This window comes from Equus quagga, chromosome 13 (assembly GCF_021613505.1).
Source record: "Equus quagga isolate Etosha38 chromosome 13, UCLA_HA_Equagga_1.0, whole genome shotgun sequence".
In the NCBI taxonomy this organism is placed as follows: Eukaryota; Metazoa; Chordata; class Mammalia; order Perissodactyla; family Equidae; genus Equus; species Equus quagga.
Genome location: NC_060279.1, coordinates 23,339,169 through 23,360,745, shown reverse-complemented (window position 1 = coordinate 23,360,745; position 21,577 = coordinate 23,339,169). Strand labels below are relative to the sequence as shown.

Sequence of the window (21,577 nt, the reverse complement as noted above, 5' to 3'; positions counted from 1 at the left end):
CAAAAACAAAAATCCAGTTGACCAAACAACTACATAGATCATGGAAGTATTTTTAACTATATAAGCAATCTCTGGGATGTGAGTTCATAGCCTGAACTCAACCAAGTGAAGTCCCTGCAGAGACAGTTGCTTCTGTTGCGGGGAGGGGATGGAAAGGTTAGAGTCCTAAATTGACAGTGACATGATGGCAGGAGTGAGTCAAGAGTAAGCGACAAGAAAGATTGGTCCTAAGGAGGCAGCTGAGAGAAGGGAAGCTCATGGGCTCACTGAGCTGTACCATCAGGGCTTGGTGCCTTTCAGAGAGGTGAAGGAAGAGGACTGAACAAGGATTCAGGTAAGATTCCCTAGTGCAGAGGGAATTTTTCAAAGGGTTACACGAAGAGAAAAATCAGAAAGCTTGGAGCATAATTAGAAAGCTGGGAAGTTATTCTAAGGAAGGAAACATCTGGGCTGTGTGTGCTGTTGGGGAAGGGGATTCTGAGCTGGTTACTGATATTTAATCACCTGTACTACTTAGGTTTGCCAAGTCTGAGTGGGGTGGAATGTCTGACAGACACTCCAGATGAGGGGAAAAAAGACCCAGAGATCAAATTAGTTTGTGAATCCCAGAGTGGGATGGAGACATTGTGACACAGTGTTAAGAGCATGAGCTCTGGAAATCAGACAGATTTGTGTGATGGTTAATTTGTTTGTTAACTTGACTGGGCCACAGGGTAGCCAGATATTTGATCAAACATTATTCTGGGTGTTTCTGTGAGAGTGTTTTTGGATGAGACTAACATTTAAAATGGTACACTAAATAAGGTAGACTGCCCTCCATAATGAAGGGCCTCAACCTTCCTGCCTGATGGCCTTCGAAATGGGACATTGGCTTTTTCCTGCCTTTGGACTCGGAATAGAACTACACCATCAGCTCTCCTGGGTCCCCAGCTTGCCGACTCACCCTGCAGATCTTGGGACTTGTCAACCTTCATAAGTGCGTGAGCCAACCCATTATAATAAATCTCTTTATATATAACTCTTATATATGTTACAGATGTGTGTGTATATATATATATATTATATATACACACACATCTTATTGGTAACATGTTATTGGTTCTGTTTCTCTGGAGAACCTAATACAGCCTGGGTTCAAAATCATGGCTGCTTCTTAAGAGCCACATGACCTTAAGCAAAGCCCCTTAACCTCCCTGAGCCTATAAAATGGAAATAATAATCCATTTAGCATTGGATTGTAATAAGGATTAACTGAAATAATTTCATAAAGCAATGAGCACAGGGCCTGGCACGTGCTCAATAAATTGTTGAGTAATTTGTTGCTGTTAATTTTATTATTATTATAGAAGGCTCTCTTTTGAAAAAAAATCCAGGTGGAACAGGGCCTAAAGACGTATTCTTGATGAGGAGGATGGTATGAAAATCAGTAGGAATTGTCAAAGCCCAACTTAGCCCACAGCAGTGTCCCTTGCTCTTTCCTTCTCGTCTTCTCTCCTATTCTCATGAAAGCTACTTTCTGTGTTTCATCACACTCGTAACTCTTGGTATGGAAAAACCCAGCTGAACCGCTTTCTAAAACCCTAATTAAAATCTTGTTAAAAATCTTCCAAATACACATCACTCTTTCTTGACTTAATTAATTAAACATAGAATATAAAAATCTGGACCTTCTGATTTAGGATTTTGCAAAGGTCCTAGGCTATTACTGAAAATATCAGTAATCACTGTAACATACCATATATTTATTTCCAAAACTAAATCTCTGATAGCAACTTAATTTGCTGTCATTAGCCTTTCACAAAATTGAGTGTGGCATCAATTCCAGTTTGCAAAAAGTTCTGGCTAGTAAAACTCGACTGTAAAAGTCCCCTCTCTTTGACAATGGTGACATCTAAGGAAAAGAATAAGTACAACCTCTTCATTTGATATCCTTAAATGTTCTCTCAGGGTAGACATGAAGAATCACCGTGCAGAAACTGATTCTATTTCAAATGTACACGTTCCATTCAGCAACCGGTCTTAACTACCAACAGAAGCAGGAGAGGTTCTAAAACGCCTATCTTTTAAAAAAAGTGAAGACTAGCCAAGCCCTCTGTGACAAGAACCTGACTAATGTCAGTGTGTGGATTCCAGTTATGGCCTGGATTGCTGGACAAGGTACTATCATCTTGAATCTAAAAGTACACCACACTACTTAGATCCCAAATAATTGAGAGTTTGGTTGTTGGTTTTAATTTTCCTTGGCTCCTTCCTCACGCGTGGTGGAGGTGGTGGGAAAGGTTAGGGCGGGCTTGGAAAAGAAGGAGAGTGTGTCCCCTAGAGCAGCAATAAAGGTCTGCAGAGCAATCCTCTCAACTATAAAAAACTCTTCCTTCCCAAAAAGTGCAATCTGGTTTGGGAAACCGACATTAATTCAACAAAACACTACAAAAAAATGTAGCTCTTATTACACGCTAGCACTGTTCTACAAGCTAGAGATACAAAGACAGACAAAAAGATGCTAAAGATACAAAGTTCACAGCCCCAAGAGCTTAAGTCTAGTGGGAGGAACAAACCTGTATTCAACCACAACACAGTGAACAATAGCTGAGTAACAGATGGAGCTCAAACAGAGCAGGTACAACTCGGGGCAGGAAGACTACAGAAGCGCTAACAGGCTGCCTACAGGATGCAGGTGGCCCATTCCGAGGTTAAGTATTTTTTTAAGGAAAAACTCAACTTCCGGACTAAAAACCCTAAGTTCTGAACGTGAGGGCTTTTATGTTAAGGTTCTTATACATTATACACACACACAATAATAACCCCCCCCACAGGGAAATTAGCTCATTTTCAGAACATGATTCACCATCATTCACACCTGCTCAATTTAAGACCCTCCCCAAACAGGCATTACAGTGAAGACAATGTGGCAGCAACCGTGCAAAACCTAGGACAAAGAGACTTCTGTTGCTTTATGAACAATATAAAGCAGTACGCATACTTCTGGATGTATTTAATTATTAGACTGTCAGTCCTTTTTACACTGTGTTAAGATGGATACTGAATGCAGAATAAAGCCCTAAACACTTGCAGTTTTCATATTTAAATCAGGAAAAAATCTCCAATTTACAAAGGCTAATGTCTATTTTTGGAAAACAAACGAAAATTACACATTTGGATTTACAGATTTCTGCTATCCATTCATGTCAGGATCCCCAAAGCCACCTTTATTCCACAACTAACTTTCCACCCTTTCTTTCTAAGGGCATACCAAGTTTTTTTTTTTTTAAGGTTATAGCTTTCGAAAACTGGAAATAGAAATTTTTAACCGCCCAACAGTTGGAAAAGGTTCTCATACTACCCTTTGACATTTCCAATTTATCACTGTATTTAATACTTTTTTTTTTTTGTACCATCCAACACCCTTCATCTAACAAGGTCCAAGGCTTCCTGAACACTGCTTTGTAAGCTGCCTCGCAGACAAACCCTGTGAAACCTGAGGTCGCCACACCAGCGGCAGGATGCAGGTCACTGGACCACGGCAGCCCACTCTGCAGTCAACAGTGCGGGTCACTTTACGCTGACAGAGCTGCTCTCCAGCACCTCCCCCGGCACACACACACCCAAAGCACAGGAGAGTGTCCATTTCACAAGGTGTCCGGCACTGCTTTCCTTAAAACGAAGCTTCTATCTGGAAGGTCACCTTGGTCCCCGCGCGGCTCGGGACCGAGCGCCTGGGCTCTGTGACATCAGCGTTGGCTTCTCAACCGCTGACCTTCAGGCCCCAGAGCTTGGCCCGACCCTAGAACGGCCACCGCCCTTCACACCGCGGAGGGCGGCGTCCCTCCCACCGCCGCGCCGAATTCGGGCTTGGCGACTCGCTGGGGGGTCCCGGGCGCCCCCCACCCGCCCCGACGGCCAAGCGCCCGGAGCCCGCCCCACGGCCGCCCCTGAGGGCTGTCGTCCCGACAGGCTCGGTCCACTCCGCCCGCCGAGCCCTCGCCGAGCCCCGCTGCTGTGCTGACTTCAGCCCACATCGCACCCCAGCCACCAGGGAACTTTCCAGAACGTTGGCCCTCTCTGGGAAGTCCCGAGTCGCCATCCAGGAGGGAGCGCCCACGGGAGGCCTGGCGGGCTCGGGGCCGGGCCGCACGCGGAGCGCAACCTTCGGGCCCAGCCTCCGGAAGCGCGCGCGCCCCAGCACTATTCAGTCGCCGCGGGGCGCCACCCCTCGGGCCGGGCCCGCCGCTCCAGGGGCACCGACGGCGGCGCAGCAAGACACGGGAGAGCACCGCGCCCCCAGCTCGCCAGGAGCCCCCTGCCCGCCTCGACCTCGCCCGACCCCCCAGAGGCAGCCCGAGCTAAAATTAGCGCCGAGCCCGCCGCGCGCTCACGTGCGCCCCGCGGGACGGGGTGCGGGTGAGTCACGGCCCCGCCCCCCTCGCCGAGGACGCGCTGACGTCAGCCGCTTCCCCGAAGGATGACGTCAGCGCGCCTCGGGGAGGCCGCGAGGCCTCCGTAGAACGTTCACTGAGTTTCGATGTCTTAAAGGGACCAGGCCTTGGATCGTGAAAGATCTAGAGCGATGACTGCTCTCGCTCACCCGTGGAGGCAGAACTTGTCTTATATCTCTTTGTCCGGAGAAGTGTTGGCTAAGATGATGTTGAAAAAAAGAAGAGCACCTGAACCTCATTGGAAGCTCCCCGAAGCCTCAGAACCTCCTCCTGGAAGCCCTCTGTGATTAACCAGAATCTCATCCTTACTCAAAAGTCAGGAAGTTTTCTATGGCCCTTGACTCCCTACCCCTTCACTTCCAGCTGCTCCCCATATGCTTATATCTCTGCTCGTAGAGAAAGGCTGTGCTTTGAATGTTTATGTATATAATCCATCAATTTAGGGCAGCTTGGCCCATTTATCTGTGTCCGAACTCTGCCATTAGTCATGTGACCTGCAGCAAGTTATTTAACTCTGGGTCTGAAATTCCTGAACTGGTCCCCAAACCCTCCTCTTATGCTAATACTGCCTGCGAAATTTCCAGAGGTTCGATCTTACAGCTGGATCTTTCAGCCCTGTCGCAATAGCCTCACAGGGAGCTAACAATTTACTGAGGTGTAAACTATGTGGCAGGTGTTTTCATTATCCTCTTTGTCCCCCTCGTTTAACCCTATCGCCCGCCCCTCTGAGGTTGATATTAATTGCCCCATTTTACTGACAAAGAAGGAAATCTAAATGTGTTTCCCTAGGTTACACAGCTAAAGAATGGCAAACAGGAAGTCATTCCCAGGTCAGCTGGACTCTGAGTCTGTGTTTTGGTGACGAAGATGGGCTATGAAATCTATGTCTTATTCGGGGTATGTTGAGTCCCCTAGAACCTGCTTTTTCCCTTTTAATGCAAGCCCAGGGCCTCTGACCCAGTGACCCACTCCACCCCAGAAGATCCCTGGAGAAGGAGGGTCAGGCAGGTGAGAAGGTGCCCTGTTGCAGGTGCTCATCCTGCGTTTCCACCCTAAGCACCTCACTCGCCTCACCCTAGGCCCAGCCCTGCCAGGCCTACCCTTGACTCTCTTTTCTCTCTTGAAACCAGAGAGGGCATCCCTCTTAAAGCATCCTCATCTGGCACACCAGCAGCCAGCTCCACCCAAGTGCAGAAGAAATACCTTGTTTCTCCTCCATCATAATCTCCTCTGTAAAGCAACAGAAAATTTCCTGTTGGAACAGCATTTTCATGCCAAAAACAAATTAGAGACAACAACAGCTTCTCAAAGTTTTAAACAAAATGATGGTGCCTATGTGCTGGAAACGGAGCCAAGTGGGTGACCTGAAGCCACTGTTATCTTCCGACAATCATTGTTGGTCCTTGGCTGAGTGTCACAGCCCCATCCTCAGGCCACACATGCCCGGTCTACCAGGAGCACCTTCCGCCCCTGGCTCACCCCTGGGAGACATTTAAACTGAGCCCCCTCTTTCATACCCAGTCTCCAGCTGCCACAGAGCTCTCCTTTGTGTCCCCTGCTCCTGTCTCCTCTATCATGCTCCTGTCTCCTCTATCAATGGGAGTCACTGCCCGCTGCCCTTCCTGTACTGCCAGGTTTTCTGGAGCCTGTGACCAAACCCCTGGTGTGTGTTCCCACCACAACCTCAGGAGGAGATGGAGAAAACCACAGACGGCCTCAGCCGTGAGGTCAGCGGCTTGTTCCCTTGTACTTGGCTTGGACGTACAGACATGGAAGCTTAGAGCAGTATGAGACCTTCAGGCCAACCAGGCCAGCCCCTGTTTTATAACTAAGGGACTGAGGTGCAGGTGAGGTGACCTGCCTGGGGTCACATGGCCTGTTAGGTAGAGAGTCCTAGTCACCTGACTTCCAGCCCACTGCTCTTTCCATGATCACACCTCTGTTATGAGTCTCAGGTGGAACCGTGGGCGTAAATGTGCATGGTAAACTGTAACACGCCATTTACACGATAGAAAGGAAGACAAATGGCGACTTGAAGTAAGTATAGAGATGAAACTGTAGGGAAGAATTGGAGAATACAATTTCTGAGGACCCCTGGCTATGCCTTCTTCCCCTTTCTTTTCTCTTCCATACAGTCTCAAGATAGGGGAGGGGGTTATTCCTTCCCAGACCTAGGAACCACTTCCCAATGGAATGACAGGATGGGTTGGATTGCCATTTTTAAACCTTCAGTAATCAAAATCTTGTGTGTCGTTTCAGGTTTTGACTTTTTATCTCCCAGCCTTCACTTCCCATCATCTTCCTATCTCAGAAGCCCCATTTAATGTTGTTAAGAGCCGTAAATGTAACTGGCCACTAATGTGGAAGGATTGTGATCTCCAGCAAACGGCCCCAGCAAAGAAAGGAGCAGGAATCCTGGGTCTGTTCCCAACCGTGCCAGTGACTCACTGGATGACACAAAGTAATGTGGTTCTTTTGTTGGGGGGCGAGATGTGGGAAGACGACGCACACAGCTGCTCGCCTGACAGAGGTGAAAGGGTGGAGGAGAAGCCATTTGACAGGCTCCCAGCATAGTGGAGGCTCTGGGGTCCCTGGGTGAATCCAGTTCCATAGTAACTGCTTAGCAATGGCCGGCTGGGTCAGCCCTGAGCTCTGGCCCACTTGAGCCCCTGCCTCCGATGGAGCCGCTAAGATGGCGTGGGCTGGATTATGGCACTTACCCTTCATGACATCATTCTCATTGGTTAGGAATGCGCCCTGGTTGTTCCTAACTCCACTTTAATAACTTGTTATAGATCTGCCCTCCAGGAATTTGTTTGAAACTTTCTTTAATCTATTTATATTTCAGCCTGTGCAGCCTTTTCAGGCGGCAAGTAGACTGACCATTTATGTAAAAGCACTTAGGTCCTAAAACACAGAAAGTGCTATATTAGGGTTCTTATCATAATAAAACGTTTGTAATTATAATGTATTTAATAATGATATTATAATTTGATGATAACAGTGAATTCAGGTGGTCTCACAGGCTTATTTTTAGTCACTCACTCTGTTTGTCTTTGTCTTTATCTCCCCACGCACCACTCCCTAGCCATCAAAAAGTATTTATTAATGGAGTGAGGGGCTGTCATGGGTATAACAATGCATGCAAACTTAGATAAACACATTCAGTGTCCTCTAAAGACTTACCATCTACCACCAACATACAGTAGGTGCTCAATAAATACTTGTTGGGCGAATGGATGGATGGAAGGAATTAAAAAAACCTGCGTGGTAACTGGTGAGACATATTAGGAATGACTATTTTGGGGGTTGGAGAGCAAACCTGAGAGCATCATGGGCAAGGAGGGAAAAGGGAACATCCTGACTTTCTGGTCAATGCGCACGTGTGGGCTCTCCTCAGATTGGCCCTAGAGCTCATCCTGGAGGAAGCGCTGGTTTCCAGGCTGCTGAAATGATGCCTAGAGGAGGCAGGCCAAGGGGCACCCCCATGGCAGGTGCCATATGGGTTGCAGGAGTGAGGAGGCAGGTACGGGGTCCAGAAGAGAAAGACCGGTCCCTGTGGCTATCTCTATTTTCAGTAGGAACCACACCGGAATGTTTTAAAAATCCAATGACTCAGTAGGTGAATGGCCAAATAAATTGTGGTACATCCAAACAATGGAATATTATTCAATGCCAAAAAGAAATGAGCTATCAAGCCATGAAAACACATGGAGGAAACTTAAGTGTGCATATCAATAAGTGAAAGGAGCCAATCTGAAAAGGCTATGTGCTGTATGATTCCAACTATATGACCTACTGGAAAAGGCAAAACTACGGAGACAGTAAGAAGATCAGTGGTTGTCAGGGGTTAGTGGGGAGGGAGGGATGAATAGGCGGAGCGCAGAGGATTTTTAGGGCAAACTACTCTGTGTGATACTGTAATGGTGCATATGTGTCATTAGACATTTGTCCAAACCCACGGAACATACACCACCAAGAGTGAACCCTAATGTAAACTGTGGACTTTGGGGGATTACGATGTGTCAGTGTAGGTTCATCAGTTGTAACAAATGTACCACTCTGGTCCATCTGGTGGGGGAGAGTGTGCATGTGGGGAGGGCAGGGGGTATATGGGAAATCTCTGTACCTTCTGCTGTTTTGCTGTGAACCTATAACTGCTCTGCTCTGCAAAATAAAGTCTGTTTTAAAATAAATCCAGGTGGGGTGATAATGCCTTTCCGTATGTGGAATTCAGTCCATCGTGGAGTCACAGAGACTTGGGGTGGAATCTGAGCCCCACCATAACCAGCTCTGTAATTTTGGGGAAGTTGCTTAACTCCTCTGATCTCAGTTTCTCTAACTGCACAGTGTCGTAATGCCTTCCTCAGAGTGTTTTGAGAATTAAATGAAAAACAGTATGTAAAATGTCTAACCCATTACCTGGGATATATGACATGTAAGTATACACGACCCTTCTCCCCAGTTCCTCCCTAATGACTGTAATTATTAAACATTCTGACGGCTGCTAATTTCAAAGTCTGGCTACTTGAGGAAAGCTGTCTTGGGTGAAAGTGACCTTCTACTAGGAAAGGAATGTGTGCATGGGAGTGGGCGTGTGTATCCTCACATGCTCAGTCAGATGCTGGCCGCAGAAGGCCAGACATGGACTTGAGCTCCGGGAGGCAGTATCAAGCCCCTCACTCAGCTTTCTCCCACGAAAAGGTCAGGATGATAGCACGCTGTCATATTTAGATGATGGCTCGCAGAGAAGCCTCGGTGGGTTAGTCACCTATGATATGACATCATATTGCCACTCAATTTAGTAACAGCTGTTGGTTGCTTTGGGGGGCAGGGGCGGGGTCAGTTCTTGTTGACCAACCATGTCTTGAGGATAAATTGGATGGGACCAGCTGAGAAGACATGATAAGGGGAGAAATCCTCCTCTAAATTGGGTGTTCCACAGTTTCCTAAGGATTTTCAGCACCTCACCCCAAAATGTGAGTCTTGACTTTACTTTGACCTTGGGGCCAAGCAGGGGAAATGTCATGGGAGAAAGATGTTTGGTCAGGAAGCCTCCAGCTGGGGGAATACCCACCATGGCTGGATTAATCTTGGCCAGGGTTGGCACCACCCTGAAAAGGGGTGGAAGAGTGACAGGTGCAGTGTACCAGCTGCATGATGTTGGTATGGCACCCAAAGAAGTGGTCCAAAGGAGGGGCTTTGAAAAGGCCCAGAGTTAGGATGCTGCTGAATCTCTAGGCTGGCTTAGGCATTTTACCCCTCACAGGTTACCTAACCTCGGTGAGGCCAGATCAGCACTCCACTAAGGCAATGATGTTGTCTCAGCCTTTGAACTTAGTCTGGATGAAGCCATGGTCTGAGGATACCACTGACCAGTGCTGTAGTTCATCTGGGGTATTGATTAGTCATAATGGAAAGCCACTGGATTTGGTTAACCCCTTCCTTCCAGTGTATTATCCTCCTTGACATCTCTACCTCTTGTGGGGCCTTGTGCTTTGGAAATAGGATGCTTTGTATCGGCAGTGTTAAGAGCATAGGTTAACCGGGGGGAGCTGACTCTTCCTGTGTCTAAACTGGAATCAGTCCAGAGTGAGGAAGTAAAGAGGTGAGAGAGAAGAAGCCCTGTACCAGGCGTCAGACCACCTTGTCTGGCAGCTGGTCTGCCACTTTTCGAGCCGTGTGACCTTGGGCAAGTCATTGCATCTCTTCAGATTTCGGTTCCTTGTCTTCTCTGTAAAAATATGTGCATTTGGCTTCTTTCCAACCGTAATTGGTAGCTCTAGTCCTGTAAGTGTGAATATCTGTTCTGTTGTTGGCCGAGTAGAAAGGGCCTGGGGTCTGAGTGTGTTGCTCTGCCACTCACTGTGTGACCTTGGACACAGACTTGTACAAGGACACTCCTCTGTACCTCAGTTTTCCACTTATAAAATATGGGTAATTATGAGGCATAGGTGAGATAATGTACCTGGAAGCCTTTTGGGAGGCACTCTGTCAATGTATTTCAATGACGCCGAGTTCCGAAGGGAAGGTGCGGGAAGGCAGGCTGAGAACCTGATGGTTGGGTTTACTGGCAGGTTGGACTGTGACCAAGGGTAGGAGTGTGAGGAGGTGGGGGCTGTGGTCAGCCAGGCCATGAAAACTTCCAACCAGGTCCTGCTCAGTTTCTCGTCATTTCCCAGCAGCTCAGGGAGGGGAAACAATTATGAGATTGTAAATGATGCTGAAAACAGCCCGAGAGAGCCTGCAAACTCTTGTCTGAGGGGTCCTGCAGCCCCACTGGGCACAGTGCCAAAACAAAGTGGGCCGCGGGGAGCCCCGTCAGGGTCTGGAATCCCCCTGCAGATGAGCAGCCTCCCAGTTCCTACGGATGCCCCAGCGTGATAGCCCTGCACCCTGCACCTCCCGGGCTGCTCAGCATCACCCCTACGGTGTGAAGACACCTCCGAGGGGAGCCCTGAAAATAACAGATCACAACTGCATATTAACCAGAGTGCCTTGTCTCAACCCATCCCTTCCGGGAAAACCACAGATCCTCTAGAGAAACTCTCCAAATTCCTGTTTATTCTTCCTGTAAATCGATTAACCTAGGGTTCGCGATTTTACTTAACTCTCCCTTTCATGTTGCAGCGAAAATGAAATTGACTACTTCTTTGAAGCTGTCCTTTGAGCCATAAGCATAATTTCTCTTCCCTCCCACCAAAAGGGGGTTTCTCTCTTTTTGAGTTTTTTTTTTTTTTTTTTTTGAAGCCCCAGGCTCTGAGGCTGGAGAGGCTGGCAGGGGGCGCGGCTGCCATAGGAGCAGCATGCCGTCCTCCTGCTGACTCATCTGACATTAACATAATTACGTTTCAGGAGTCAAAGTGATTTTCAAACTATGAGTAATGCATGGTATTAGAGAGAATGTTTACTAGGCAGCCGGCATTTCAGCACTGGAGAGGAACCAGCTGCTGCTAACAGCTGAAATGAGTGAAGGAATAAAAAAATGCTCTCAGGAATACAGCTTTCTCTCTGGACTCCACTTTTCTGAAAAAGTCTCACTTATGAAAGGCAAGTGAACTCCCAGTTCCTTCAGGAAGGATCCAGATCTAGCATCCTTATCTGAATTCCTGGATGTCTGATTATTTTATATGAACAAACCTTTTTTATAGTCTTTGTTTTCATTTACCCAACTCTGGGGAAAGATGGATTAAAGCCTTCAGCAAATTATTTCTTAAAGCTGATTTCTTATTAGTATTGATAATTATAATAAAGTCGTGTGAAGAAATGTACTGTTTCTTCTAAGACAGGAGGGAGGACACACATCATTTCCCAATTTTAAAGAAGCAGAGCAGAAGCCCATGGGGAGGTGAATGCCTTCTTAAAGCTCCTTGGTCGAATTTGTGAGAGAAAAGTTTGAGTACAGTGAGCCAAGTATTTAGAGCTCAGGAGAGAAGAGAGGAGCTCCCATCCTGTTCCAGAGCTGTGTCTGTCCCTTGCCTCTGTTTCCTTGTCTCATAATAGGAATATTAACAACACGTGCTCTGCCTACCTCCCAGGAAGAGCCTTGAGCTCTGGGAGGGCAAGGAAACTGCCCGCCGCTGTACCCCATATGTCTAACTTGGAGCCTGCACAGGGTAGATGCTCAGCAAATATTTGCAGAATTAATGAGTGAGATAAGAGCTTTCACACCAGAGCTCTGCTCTTCTGTTGAGTGGGTCTTGTTGCTTTTACTTCTCCCTGCCTGGGGCCGGGGGCTCAGCAAGTGGGGCCGTGCTTGGAGACGCATCTACTGAAGACACTAGCACTAATAAGGAAAAATAGCTACTCACATGCCTGGGGACTAAGGGCTGAAAGCAGATGAAAGTAAAACACAGCTCAGAAACTCCTGTAGAAAAGGCTCGTTCGAAAGCATGGCAGTACTTCTCATTTGTTTATATATTGGAGGGGCGTCAGGAGAACTGTCCGGCTTCATTTCACCTGCTGGTTTCTGAACTGAAATCATCACTGCAGGGGTGATAGCAATCAAGTCAACTGGTGTCTGGGCATTGTGATGGCAGGTGAAAGAGAAGTATTTGGATTGGATAAGCCCTTAAAAAACAGAAGTTCCACTCTCAGAGACTCGTTTAAAGGTACAAAAGAAAAGGAGAAATTATGAAAAATTAATCCTACCATTTTTTTATGGGAAAAAATATCTACTTGATTTTCTATGCAAGGACGTATGTCTAAATTTCGATAAGGGCTTACAAGTATATCTGTAACCTTTTACAGCATCTACAACAGACTACTCTGTTCCCATGTTCTTTCTGTTCCTGCTTTGGCTTCTCTGCCTTCGTCTCCTTCTTCTGTTCCCTCTCCCCGCCATCCCTAAGTTAATTCCTTCCTTCCGTTCTTGTTCTCATGTTGCTCTCCTCCCCAAGGATTTCTTCTCATCTTGTAAACCTTCTTAGAGCTTCTAGCTAGGTGTCATTCCATGATGAGTAGTCAACAAAGTGTGTGTGTGTGGGGGGGGAGTTTTGTTTGTTTTTTTCTTTTTTTGTTGAGGAAGATTCGCCCTAAGCTAACATCTATTGCCAATCTTCCTCTTTTTTTTTTTTTTTTTATTTGAGCCACTGCCACATCATGGCCACTAACAGACAAGTTGTGTGGGTCCACGCCCGAAAACTGAAGGCTGGCTGCCGAAGCAGAGCATGCTGAACTTTAACCACTAGGCCTTTGGGGCTGGCCCAATAAAGTGTTGTGGTTTTTTTTAATGTAAAAGGAAAAAGTCACAAACTAATTACAAGCTCCCTCATAAATAAGTTGTTCATAAAGAAATTGTTAATTATTTTTAAGTTACCAAGCTTAATCACACACAAAAATATTCCTGTTCACTTAGGAATATCTTTGATGAGGCAGTAAAAATTAATTTTATTAAATTTCATCCCTTGAGTACACGCCCTTTGAATGTTCCACGTTAGCACCATAAAAAAAAAAAGGGAGACTCCCAATGGAGGACGCACAGCGAGAACCCTAACTGGCCCTCAACTGAGAAGCCCAAGTGTGGTTTTTGTGGACTATTTGGAGTGACTGATCTGTCCTCTCCCCACCCATTAGTAATAGTGTTAGGCTTACTTCAAGCAGTAAATACAAACCAGTGCGTTCATGGCTAATCAACCCAAAATGGCTGCTGAAGAGAGTGGGGATCTGTGGTCCTATCCCAAACAGCAGAGGACGATGGTAGGAAAGAAAATGTCGTGTGTGCTCCCAGTGGCTGTCACTTGGTGCTTCTGTCCTAGGCTGACTCTCCGGTGGGGTAAATCCAGGCTGGGGACGTTTCTAAGATTCTGGACCCCTCCTACTCTCTTTGTATTCTGGACAGTCCTGATCGCACATCCTCTACTCCATTGTTCCTGCAGATACATTAATGCTTGTCAGACCAGAAACCCTAATTTGGTTTGGATGACACGGTCACTGTTTCCTAAGGCATCTCAAGTAAAAAGGCTGGTCACTTCTGATCCTGACTTATTTATTTTATAAATATTTATAAATAATTTAATATTAATTTAATAGTGTTACTAAGTTAGTAGCAGTTTGCTAAATCTTTGAGATCCAAATGTTTAGCATATGTTCCAAAATAAACTTCAGCTGTTTGGAACCCTCATAGAATAAAGTTCTTCTAATTTTCCCCATACTCCCCCTTGATCACCTTCCCCCTCCTTCCTTCTCTTTATTTTTCTCTCTCTCCCCCCATTTTTCCTTTCCTCCCTTCTTTCCTCTTTCATTGGTTTCTTGTGTGTTGTTTGTTTGTTACTTTTGGTAGATGTTTTTCTAAAAAATATATCTAGAAGGAGATAAGAAAAGCTGATGAAGGCATCTAGGACCGACAGAGACCTCATCAGCAGCGTTTTTTAACTCTTTCCATTTTTAATCATGTGCACATGTGCTTTGTACCAATTAAAAAATAGCAAACCAAATTAGTGTTTTGCATCCTTTCTGTTTTCACTTTTTTAAAGCGTTTTATTTTTTTCCCCCAATTCCAAGGCGAGCCTATTTCCTCCTCACCAGAAGTGAGAGATAGGAACAGGTTCCAAGGAGAAATGAGGAAGAAGGGGAGGGAGAGAGTTGACAGAAGTGAAATGCCTGTGTGTCCACAGCAGGGGTCAGGGGAATGAGTTAGCCTAACAGGATCAAGGAAATTTTTGGCCCCCCTTTTTTTTTTTAAACTCAACACATAAACATCTTCCCATATCATTAAGTATTCTTCTACAACATCAATTTTAATGGTTATACAGGAGTCTTAATGTAATATCTTTGTACTGTAATATATTTATTTTAATACTCTATGTTAAACATTTGGGTACTATCTGATTTGCCAATATGACAAATAATGCTGCAGTAAACATTCTTGTAGCTAAATCTTTGTGCATAGCCATTCTCATTTACCTTAAATGTCTCTTCTCAAAGGAGAATAAATATATTTCTCAAGTGAAAATAAATCAGAGTATACAAATCCTAGGGCCTTTGATATATATATATTGCTTCTGATGTGATTTTAATTTAAATTTCTGTCAACGTGGAGAAATTTCCCTCTATGTTTGTTAACAAGTTTTATTTCCTCTTTATGAATTTTCTGTTCAGAGTCTTTGCCCACTTATCTGTTGGTATCTTAATATTTGCAGTGATTTAAAATGTTTTACACATATATCAAATATATAGACAGACCTCCTTGTCTAATGTGATTTTTTTAAATAATAATGTTCCTCTGGCTTAATATTCGTATTTTAATATTGGTCATATTTATGGATTTTTTGACACACAAATGTTTTTAGATTTAAAGTAATCAAATCTATCAATATTTTCCTTTCTAAAGGATGACCTTTTCCATATAGAACTTTGAAAATTATTTCATATTTTCTTTTAGTTAGAAAAAAGCTTTTAAAAGTAAAGTTTACATATTTACAGTGAAATGCACAAACCTTCAGTGGATCATTCAGTGAGTTTTGAAAAATGACAAATGCATAAACCTGCCAAGATTTAGAAATTCAAAGGGTATGGGTTTCTGTTAGAGCTGGTGGTTGTACATGTACACGATTATACTAAAAACCATTGGACTGTACACGTTAAGTGGGCGGATTGTATGGTATGTGAATTATACCTAAATAAAGCTGTTAAAATATAGACAGAAATTAACATCATCCCAGAAAGTTCCCAGGGTCCCTCCCCATTCCTGTTCTACCCCAGAGGCAACCACAGTTTTCAGTTTTTTCATCATAGATTAGTTTTGCCTGTTTTAGAACTTTATATAAATGGTATCATACAGCATGAACTCTTTTGTGCAAAGTTTCTCTCACTCAACATAATGTTTAAAAATTCATCTGTGTTGGTGTGTTTCAGGAGTTCCTTTTAGTTGCTAAGGGTGACATTGCATTGTGTGTCTGTATTATATTAGTTTGTTCATCCATTCCTTTCGTGATGGGCACCTGGGCTGTTTGCGGTTTGGGGCCATTATGAACATTCTTGTACTTGTCTTCTTGTGGATGTATGCTTTCATTTCTCTTGGAGAAATACCTTAGGCTGGAATTGCTGGGTCATAGAATAGACATGTGCTTAGATTTATAAGAAACCACCAGGTTTTTCCCAAAATGGTTGCACCATTTTACAGTCCCACCAACAAGGCATGAGAGTTCCAGATGCTCCATATCCTTGCCAACATTTGATGTTGTCAGTTTTCTTTATTTTAGCCATTCTATTGGGTGTCCAGTGGTAGCTTATTATAGCTTTAATTTACATTTCCTTGATGATTAAAATTATTGAATAGTTTTTCACGTGCTGCTAGTTTTTTTAATAGTTCTGTATTTACAACTAATTATATCTGTTTATCCATCTAAAGTTATTTTGATTATGATTTGAAGTAAATCTCTAAATTTATTTTTTTCTAAATACTCCATTAACCCAACACATTTATTAAATAATAATTTAATTCCCTACTGTTTTGTGATGCTTTCTTTATCATAGATTAAGTTCTTACTTATAATGTGCTTTTAGTGTATCTATTCTGTGCAATTGATTTGTACATTTATACATTTGTTCTTTCGTCAGTTCCACACAGTTTTATTAATACTTGCTTTCAAAATGATTTAATACCTGGAAGGGCCACTGTCTCATCATTCCTTTTCATGTTCAGCATTTTCTTTGCTGTTCATACCTAATTATTCTTTCAGTAAATATTAGAATGATAATGTCAAATTCTGAAAAGAATATTACTGAGATTTTTATCGAAAGTATATTGAGCATATAAACTAATTTGAAAAATGCTGACATTGTTGAAATAGAACTTAATGTTCAAATTTTCTTCTGTATTTGTCAGTAACATTTTGTAGTTTTTCTTATATGGATCCTTCACATTCTCATTAAAGCTATTCCAAGGCATTTAATAGAGGTTTTCAATGTCATCATTGTTAATTTTTACTATTGCAAGTTAATTTGTTCATTATATTTTCCAACTGGATAGTATTTCTACGTAGAAAAGCTATTGGCTTTTGTGTCTTCTTTGTATATTTATCAGTTTTCTTGAACTCTCATATGAATTCTAGTAATTTTTAGTTGAACTATTCTTTTGAGTTTCCAGGAGTGTAATTATATCATCTACAAATAATTATAAATCTGTTTTCTCCCTTCTAATATTTATGCATTTTATTTTTATATGAATACTATTTATTGGTCAGAACTTCCAGATACAAATTAAATAAAAATGTCAGTGAACTATATCCCTGTTATATTCCTGAATTAATAATGTTGCCTAACAATAATAAAGGATGGTTTTGACTATTTGAAGTAAATATTTTGTTATATTAAGAAGGACTTCTTAAGTTTGTAATCATTTTTTAATAAGAACTAGATGGTGAATTTTAATGTCTTCTCTGCATCTGTTGAGAATCTCATTTGGATTTTCTTTTTAATTAGTGGATATGATATATTATACTATTGGATTTTTCAACTATTAAAACATAAACCCTTTTTGTTCTCAGCTAAACCCTACTGGGATTATCCTTTTGATACTCTGTTAGCTATAGATTTTCTTCTCTATGCTCATAATTTAGACAGGTTTATTATATTCTTAGCTGTTTTTTTCAGGTTTTCACATCAAGGTTATCTCTATAAAGTAAATTAGATATACTTTCCAAATTTTTCAATGTTTCAAAGAAATTATTGAAGCATAGTAATTATCTATTCCTTAAGAATTAAAAGATTTTCCCTTTAAAGTTGTCTAGGCCTAGACCTTTTTTTTCTGGAGGAAATTTTTTCTCTCTTTTCTTTTTTCAGTTTCTTCAGCTGTGATTAGTGTATTTGGGTAATAATTCTAAATTTTGGTAATGTATGTATTTCCAGAAGCCTATCCATTTCATCTAGGTTTTCAAATTTATAACTTAGAATTTTGCTAAGTATTGTCTTATGTTTAAAATGTCTTCCTTATTTGATGTTAAATCCCTTCTTTTTATTTCTGATGTTATTATCCACAGGAGTTTTTCCTTCTTTACTTTCTATAAAGTTTTGTCTATTTTATTGTTGTTTTAAAAAAGAAGCTCTTGAATTAATTCTATAAATTTTCCTATATTCTAATTCATTTAGTTTTGCTTTTGCCTTTATTTTTTTCTTTCTCTTGACTTTTTAGAGATTTTATTGTTGTTTTTACAAATCCTTGGGCTGAATACTTTCACTTTTCCTTTCCTTGAAAATAGTGAAACCATAAAGACTGTAATTTCACCTTTCAGGACATGTTAATTACATTTCATAACTTTTAATATTATGTGTTCTTACTTTAATTGTCTTCTAACTGCTATGTTCTTATACTTTAATTTTAGTTTTGTTTAATTTTTGTTCTGTCCTTATGCTTTAATTGTTATTTTGTTTTAATTTCTATTATTAAGAGTTTTATTGCCCTGTGATCAAAGAATTAAGCTTGTATAATTACTGTTTCTTAAAATATCTCCTATTTTTGGTTATAGCCATTGCAAATACCTTCTCTCATTCTATAATTTTTTTCCATTTTGTTTCTCCTGTCTTCTTGTGTGCCTAAGTTTTTTGTCATAATGTAATTAAATATATCCCTCATTTGATTGTTTGTATGTTTGTATCTTACGTAAGAAATCTTTCCCTACTTGGTGATAATAAATGAATTTTCCTGTATTTTCTTCTAAAAGTTGCAAACTTTTGCTCTTCACATTCAGGTCTTTAATCTTTATGGCTGATGTGAGTAGGGATCTAATTTCTCTTTTCTCCCACATGGATAACCTGTTGTCCCAGTCTCACCATTTTCCCCATTGTTTGTGATGCTCCCTTAGTCACATATAGAGTTTCCTCATGTGTCTAGGTTATTTCTAGGCTTTTGTTCTGTTCCATTCATCTATACGTCTAACCCTTGGGCCAATACCATCATGGTCTTTTTAATATCTAAACAGCTAATAAGACAAGTCTCACCACCCTCTTCTTCAAAATTGTCTTGACTCTGCTTGCCCCTGTCACATGAATTTCAGAATTAGCTTATTAAGAATCACACACAAAACACACACACACACACACTTTGGGGATTTTAAAAATTAAAATGGCATCAGGTCTATAGAGCGATATGGAGAAAATGAACATTTTTATGTTATGGAGTACTCTAATCAATGAACCTGGTATTACTCTTCATTTATTTAGGTCTTTTTTTGCATTGTTCAATAATACTTTCATGGTTTTCTTCATTAAGTTCTTGCACATATTTAAACAAATTTATCCCTAGGTGCCACATAATTTCTGCTGTTATTGTGAATAGAATTCTTTTTTTTTCTATTATTTTTTCTAATTAGTTACTACTATTAGGAATACTATTGATTTTTGTGTGATTTTTTGTATCTAGCATCCTTGCTGAATACGTTTTAGCTCTAAGAGTTTCTCTGTGAATTTTCTTGAATTCTTTATGTAGACGATCACATTTCCTGCAAACAAGAACAGTATTCTTTCTCTTTCCAAACTCTCTCTTTTGCCTTTCTTTTCTATTGCATGCATCTGTTAAGACCTTCAACACAAGGCTGAACAGAAGCTTCTAAGTGGTATCCTTATGTTATTCCTGACTTTAATGGAAATGTCTGTAAAATATCACCAGTTAGTACAACATTTGCTTCTAGAATTTTGATAAATGGCCTTTGTCGGGTAAAGAAAATTGCCTTCTATACCCAGTTTCCAAGGATTTTTTTTAAACCATGAATGCATGCTGCATTCCATGCAATGTGTTTTCTGCATTTATCAAGATGTTACTAAAAAAATAAAAAAGGAAATAGCTTTTCCTCTTTTAATCTATTAACTTCAGTAGGTTTTCTAATCTTGATTTAGACTTTCAATTTGAGATTAAATCCTATCTGGTCATGATAGTTTCCTTAAGATTTTGAATCTAAAATGCTTTTCTCATGTAAAAAGTGAAATTAAGTTATAATTTTCCTTACTTGTACTTTCCTTGTCTGGCTTTAGTATCTCAAAAAATAGGTTGGGTAATCCTCTTCCTTTTTCTCTCCCCATTCTCCAAAACAGTTTTTTGTTTTTAAACTGTTTATCTAATTTTTGAAGATCTGGTAAAACCATTTGGGCCTAGGGTCTTTGAAGGTGGGTGACATTTTGATTAACAATTTAATTTTTCTGATGGCTGGGGCTTTATTCTGGTTTCACCTGAATAAATTACAAAAATTTTAATTTTTCTCAAAAATTACCCATTTCTTCCAAGTTCCCATATTTATTGGCGTGAAGTTGTTAATAGTATTTTTTAAAGTATTTTTACACCTCCATTGTATCTATGTCTAACTCATTTTTATTCCTATTTTCTGTTTGTGTTTTTTTCCTTTTTCTTGATCAATTTTGCTCAGGGTTTGTCTATTTCTTAAGTTGTTTTAAAAAAACAACTTTTGGTTATACTCATCTTCCCTAAATACTATTTCTTTCATTTTTTCTCTTACATTTATCATTTTCTTATTTCTAGTTTAGGTTTTACTATTGTTCTTTTCTTAGTTTCTTAAGTTGATCACTTTTTTGATTTATTGATCTGTTTCTGTTTGGTTTTTCATTTTGTTTTACAGAATATGTTTTCTAAGGTATTAAGTATTTGTTGTTCTCTTGGCAAGGGCCCCAGCGCTTTTTAAGGACCCATTGAACTCTGATCTCCATCTTATTTTTGTTCCAGAGTTGTAGTTTCATCCTTTTAAATATAAAAAATAGTTATTTTTTATAATTAATAGTTAATTATATTTATAATATCCTTTAATAGTTCTTTTAGTGACAGTCTGTGGTAGATAAACACTCTTGGTCTTTGTTATGGCTGAAATGTCTTTATTTATCGGGTATAGAATTCTAGATTGACAATTATTTTCCCCCTGCATTTTGAACATAGTACCCTTGGTGTCTTCTAGAATCTGTTGTTGTCTGTGAGAAGGCTGCCATCAAGCCCATTTTCATTCCTTGGTGGGTAATCCATCTTTTATCTCTGTAAACTCTTGGTTATCTTTATCCTTAATATTCTGCAATTTTGCTACCACGTGTTTGGGTGCAGATTTACTCTTATTTCCATGCTCAGTACTCAAATATACTTTTAATTTGAAGTCTTTCATCCTGAACAATTCTCAGCAATGATCTCTTTAAATACTGCTTGACTGTCTTTCCTTTCGTTCTCTTCTTTCAAAGTTCCCATTAGGTGATGGTCAGTATCTCTCAATTGATCCTCCATGTCTCTTCATACTTTCTCTTCTCTGCCTAGACTCTGGAGTGTTGCTCACACCCATTTCCACTTCATTATTGTGTTCTTCAACTTTATTCAGTCCAGAAATTTTCTCATCCAGGGCATTTTAAATTTCAATGATTATATTATTTATTTCTGAGATCTTTAGTTAACTCTTCTTTAAAATAAACCTAGTTTGTTTTATAATTTCTTTTTTCCATCTCTTTTGACACCTCAAATGTACTTCTTTGAAAATTTTTGTGAGGCTGGTCTATAAAATTAGTTTCGATGTGGAGTGAAATCCTATCCTGATCATTGACTTTGTTGGCTGTCTTTCTGAGCATTAGATTTGTTCGTGTATTTTGGAATTTGGATTTGCAGGCACATTTCAGATGGAAGTCATGCTTGTTTTGTTTTGTTTTCTTTCTCTCTTTTCCTCACT

The 21,577-nt window shown here is 41.1% G+C and overlaps 1 long non-coding RNA gene across 1 annotated transcript; it reads left to right on the top strand.

Moving 5' to 3' along the window:
• The first annotated feature begins 1,165 nt into the window (after positions 1-1,165).
• On the top strand, positions 1,166-8,138 carry LOC124249458 (uncharacterized). Its single transcript, XR_006891400.1, has 3 exons — positions 1,166-5,330; positions 6,068-6,160; positions 6,693-8,138. It is a non-coding gene; the product is annotated as an uncharacterized LOC124249458 (long non-coding RNA).
• The last annotated feature ends 13,439 nt before the right edge of the window (positions 8,139-21,577 follow it).